Source organism: Lynx canadensis, chromosome F2 (genome assembly GCF_007474595.2).
Source record: "Lynx canadensis isolate LIC74 chromosome F2, mLynCan4.pri.v2, whole genome shotgun sequence".
Classification (NCBI taxonomy): Eukaryota; Metazoa; Chordata; class Mammalia; order Carnivora; family Felidae; genus Lynx; species Lynx canadensis.
In genome coordinates this window covers 33453340-33459339 of record NC_044320.2, presented here as the reverse complement: position 1 = coordinate 33459339, position 6000 = coordinate 33453340, and positions in this window count along the sequence as shown.

The following is a 6000-nucleotide window of genomic DNA, read 5'->3' as shown; positions in this document are numbered from 1 at the left end:
GATGTGTGTGGCCAAAAGATCTGGCCGCTGGCTACATGGATTCATCCTCCTGGATTTTGGGAGGTCTGCCGGCTGGAAGAGAGGCCGGTCCCACAGACGAGCCTGGTCCAACAAGCGTCCATCTGGCTGTGAGGCCCATGCTGCCACCTACAAAGGGAGGGAAGGTCTCCAGGAACAAGACTGCTGAGCTGGGCAGGCATGCGGGGCAGCTGGGCAGGGCCGCAGTGGAGGCTGAACCAGCCAGCACCCGCTACCCCAATTCTGCCTGCTGAGTGCATCACAAACAAACTCATAGAGGAGGCGTGTTGGTGCCCTCCCAGTCCTACAGACATAATAAATCAGGAAATCTCCCTGATGCCTGAACTCCCCCACATGCCCTTTGATTTAATTATTCATAAGCACCCTCAATAACTACTGATCTCCAAGGCAGTGAATGAAGCTGCCCAGGGTTCTGCTGAAGGAGGTGAATGGGCGTGTGCTGCCCCAGCCAGAGACCATTCTGAGCTGTCAGGCGCCAGTTCCCCCATTAGTACTCAAGGCTCAGCTCCCTCCCATCAGTCATTTCTTGCCTTATCTTATCGATCCTTTTAATAGCAGGCGGTAACAGTTTATTAGCAGTTTTCCAGAGTCCGTGCCTCCTGGTGAAATCTTTTTCCATCTTGAGAGCTGAAGTAATATTTCTCCTAACTCTGGCTCTCTTCAAGGCACTAAGGAAGGCCCGCCTGAGTGAGCCAGTGATGCCCACAGAGAAGGAACAATGAAATGAAGACATTTCCACTTTTCTTTCTGCTTATTTGTTAAAAGAATAATAATTTAATGGTTTCAGGTGAATAACTGTGTTGTGGGGTGGTGGGGGACACCTACAGAGACCAGATGAAAAATGAGTCCCCTTTTAAGAGCAAGGAAGATATGAGAGGAGGGAGGCCCGCAGGCCATGCCCCTGTGGCCCAGCCTCCCTGCCCTGAGCTTGTGACTCAGGCTTTTGGTGCCTCAGTTTTACCCACAACAAAACTAGGGGAAGCAGAAGCCACTTCCCTGTCTCCTGACCCACAGTTGATTCATGACCCCTCTTCTCCTCAAGAATGAAGAACTTCGGGGAAAGCACTGAGGGCTGGCGGGAAGCGCCTGACAGGGAAGAGAAGTTTGCCAGGCAGCCCTTCTGGCTTCTCAGCGGCTGGCCTGAGCCAAGAAGCCATGAGGGACTGGGCCTGGGCAAGCGTCTGGGGCTGTGTAAATTCAGAGTGTTTATCCGGTTGACGGCCAAGAGGAACAGAGACCAAGATGAGACCAGGGACGAAGAAAGCCCCGGAGCAGATGAGTGCTTCAGGCTTTTGGGCCAGACTCACAAAGCTGCCTCTGCTTTGGAGCCAGAACTTACGCAAAGGGAGGGACTGGCGTCCCAAGGACTTTTACTGGCCCGAGGAGAGCCCTTGCTCTGCTCCGTGACCGTCTCCCTGTGCGCCCCTCACCCCCTGCCACCTGGTGGCGGATCCCAGAGCTGATGTACACACCAACAGCCTGCTCCCCATGCACCGTGACAGCCCGTGACAGTTCACCCACCTCTCCCTACCCAGCCCCGTTTGCAATAATAAAGGACACTGAGCTCAAAGCAAAATGGAGGCTCAAAAAGGATACCTCACTCGTTCAAGACCACACAGTGAGTAAATGGCTTGAAACGCTTTGAAATGCGGATCTATCTGCGTTATTATTTACTTACTAGTTTCCCAATATTTATATTGTAGAAAATGATTGGCTTAATGCTTACGTAAATAGATCCATAAAATTCACATAGAACTTTAATATATTTAGAAAATTATACAATATACTAAGTTAGAATTTAATATCATTATTCTTTTATTATTGTAGGGGCGGTTATGTTATTTATTTTTTGAAGAGGCAAAGTGCGTGCAATTTAACATTCAGAATATACCAAAGGAATGCAGTAAAATATACCCCTCCTCCACCTGTTGGGATGAGCACTGGGTGTTGTATGGAAACCAATTTGACAAAAAAATTCATATTAAAAACAAACAAAAAACCCCCAAATCTGTCTAAAAAAAAACAAAAACAAAACACTACCCCTCCTCAGTCTTTGTCCTGCAGTCACCCCCGTCCCTCCTCAGGGGCAGCCACAGTTAATTAGTTTGTTGTGTAGCCTTCCAGAAACAATGATACAGATAATATACCCATAGAGTCTTTTACTCCTTTTTATACGTATATCATTCTGCTTCTTATCTCTTTTTCCAGTTAGTATTTCTTAGAGATCATTCCATTTGAGTCTATAAAGAGCTGCCTCATTTCTATTTATAGCCCCATGGTACAAAGACACGGTAGTAAATTATGCATTAACCTCAAGAGGCAAATTCTTTTCTTCTCTCCTGTTTTATGCATTTATTTTAAAAGTTCCGTGTTCTCTCTAACTGATCTTTCCACTTTGTACCTAGATCTGCTGGTCTGGAGTAAATTTCCAGGGCTGGGGAGCAAGCTGGTTCTTGCTGGAGAATAACCAGAGACGGGGTGGTGGACCCCGGGGCCGACCTTACATGGCCTGCTGTTTGGCAGGGTCCCTGCCCCATCTCAGTCTGGCAGCTTCACACACTGGAATCCCAACCTTCTGCGGGTTGGGTGCCCATACCATGGGGTTGGGTGCATCATTGCCTCCACCTGAAATTAAGAAGAATTTCTGGGATTATCCCACTATGTACAGAGCCCACGTTCTTAGGATCAGTAAGGTTCGAGATTATAAGTCTTATGGGTGTGGGGAGAAGATATTGGGAAATGCTATAACTTTTGATGTCACTGAGACTTTTCAGTCACGAGGATTATGGTTTAATAAAATTTTTAAAAAAAGGTTTTATTTTTTAAAGCAGTTTCAGGCTCACAGCAAAATGGAATGGAAAGTACAGAAAGTCTCCGTATACCGCCCGCCTCCCACACATGCACTGCCCCCCTCCACTATCAACATCCCCCACCAGAATGGAAAATTTACTACAATCAGGGAACCTACGTTGACACATCATAATCACCAAAGTTCGTAGTTGACATTAGGGTTCATTCTTGGGGTTGTCCCTTCTACGGACTTGGACAAATGTATAATGAACTGTATCTACCAATACTGTATCACGCACAGATGTTTCACTGCCCTGGAAATCCACTGTGCTCTGCCTGTTCATGCCTTCTCCTCCTCAACTCCTGGCAACCACTGATCCTTTTACTGTCTCCATAGCTTTGCCTTTTTCAGAATGTCACATTGTTGGAAACATCAGATTGGTTTCTTTCCCTTAGTAACATGCCCTTCACGTTTCGACAATTATCAAAAAAGCTGCTTTGAACATCTGTGTGCAGGTGTTTGTGAGACACAAGTTTTTAACCCCTTTGGGTAAATACCAAGGATATTGGCATGTCAGCTGCTGGGTTTGATGGTAAGAGTATGTTAGTTCTGTAAGAAACTGCCAAACTGTCTTCCAAAGTGGCTGTGCCATTTTGCATTCCCACCATGAATGGATGAGAGCTGGCATAATACAAATGGCTCTAGAGGTCATCTGATTTTACCCTGCCATCTTGGAAATGAAAACCAAAAGACAGAGCAGTTAAGTGACTCGCTCGAGAACACACAGCTTGACAGTCAATGGCAGAGACGGCTGTGATGACTAGAAAAAGAATTATAGCATTTCCTATCCTGGCTGCTGGACATTATGCCATCAGACAGCTCATGTGGCTGAGGAAGCAAATACCAGGCAGCCTCTTGGTATGAGCTCAGGATGTTTACAGTAATTTCACCAATGACAGCTGAAACACGGTCATCACAGTCAAATGCTGGGGTAAAATTTTAACAGATTCTGCTATTTGATAAAATAAATAACATAGTCATTCTCAATGAATACTAACACAATGGAAACATCCAGAAAGATATCCAGGAATGCAACTCTGGTGGGTGAGCTACAGCATGCCCCTGTCACAACAGCTATCTGCCTGTACTAACATTCTCCTTTTACATATTTGAGCTCTCCACCAGATTAGGAATGCCTCGAAGTTAGAGACGGTGGCCCATTCCTTCTAGAGCCCTGGTGACGAGCTTGGAATCTGGTGCATCGTTTGTTCTCAACAAACATCTGTTGGGCTGAAACTTGGAGGCATTAAAATATCACTCATTATTGTTCACAGAGTGTGAGGCAGCATCCTATCATTGTGCATCTCCTAGATCTCGTATTTTCACTTCAGTGTCTCTTCAGGAGGTGGTACTCTTACACAGTTGTGTCACCTGCAGTTTGGCAGGTCACCATGTCACTAGGTTGCCCTGCCCCCTGGCTGGAGGCTGGTAGGCCTGCCAGGCATGTAAGCAGTGAGGCTGAGAAGAGAGACAGGAGCAGGTCATGAAAGCCTCAAGAGTCATGGGAAGGAGTTTGAACTGTGACCTGTAGCAATGGGGACCAAGGATGCATGTTGAAAAGGGTGTTCTACTGACCAGAGGAACAGAATAGAAAGTTTGGAAATAAATATACGTCTCGTGAATTTTTTGTATGATGAAGCCGACATTTCCGATCAGTAGAGTAATTATGGATTGATTATTTAATAAATAATATTGGGCTAATAGGTGAGCTTCATTGAAAAGTAATAATAGATCCCTCGGTAGACAGATTTATAACGCACCCCTTTTCACCCCCTGTCCATGTCTTAATCCCCACAACCCTTGAATGTGGTACTTTTCAGGGCAAACACATGTGATCAAATTCAGGATTTTGAGACTGGAAAATGAGCCTGGTTTATCCAAGCGGGTCCAATGTAGTCACGAGGGTTATAGGAGGAAGCAGGGGGGTCAAATTCAGACGGAGATGTGAAAATGGAAGCGGAGGTCAGAGTGGTGCAATGGCTGGCTTTGAAGATCAAGGGCACACTAGCCAAAGAACGTGGGCAGCTGCAAAAAGCAAGGACACAGATTCTTCCCTAGAGCAACCGGAAAGAGAAAGAGCCCTGCTGACACCTGGATTCCAACCCTGTTAGACCCATTTTAGACTTCTGACCTTCGGAGCTGTAAGAGAATACATTTGTGTTCTTTTAAGCCACTGAGTTTACGGACGGAGTTTGCAAGTTGTTACAGCATCAGTAGAAAATCTCCCTGGGGTGCCTGGGTGGCTGACTTCGACTCAGGTCATGATCTCCCGGCTCATGAGTTCAAACCCCTTGCGCTCTGTGCTGACTGCTCAGAGCCTGAAGCCTGCTTCGGATTCTGTGTCTCCCTCTCTCTCTGCCCCTCCCCCGCTCGTGCTCTGTCTCTCTTTCTCTCAAGTATAAAAACATTAAAGAAATTTTTAGAAAGTCAATATAGTTTCCTATTTTATAAGTTGTCAAATAAATATTAGACAGATTAAATATTTAAATGGAAGCGCCACATATACTCACAAACAAAACAAAACTTATAAGGAGAGTTGAATTTTCTTTCTTCAAAGACAAAGACTGATTGCAATTTTAAAAACTTCTGTATATAGGGCGCCTGGGTGGCTCAGTCAGTTGAGTGTCTCTTGATTTTGGCTCAGGGCATGATCCCAGGGTCATAGGATGAGCTTCATGCTGAGTGTAGAGCCTGCTTAAAATTCTCTCTCTCTCTCTCTCTCTCTCTCTCTCTCTCTCTCTCTCTTTGCCCCCTCCCCCATTCACACACAGTCTCTCTCTCTCTAAAATAAAATAAACAACAAACTTCTGTATGCAAAAAAAAAAACCCTAAAAATCAAATTAGAATGCAAATTACAAAGTGGAAAATTATTTGAGGTATATAAAATGGACAGAGAATTATCTTTGACTGGTAATTATCTTTGAAGGGTGATGTTCTACAATGAATGTGAATTATTGTTTCATAAAAGAAGATACATATTTTAACAGAAATTCTATTACTGTGGCAATTGTATTAAAAACGAATTAAGAGACAAGTACAGGCACTTCACCAAAGAAGATACAGGGATGGCAAATTAGAACATGAAAAGATGCTCCACATCATTGGTCACT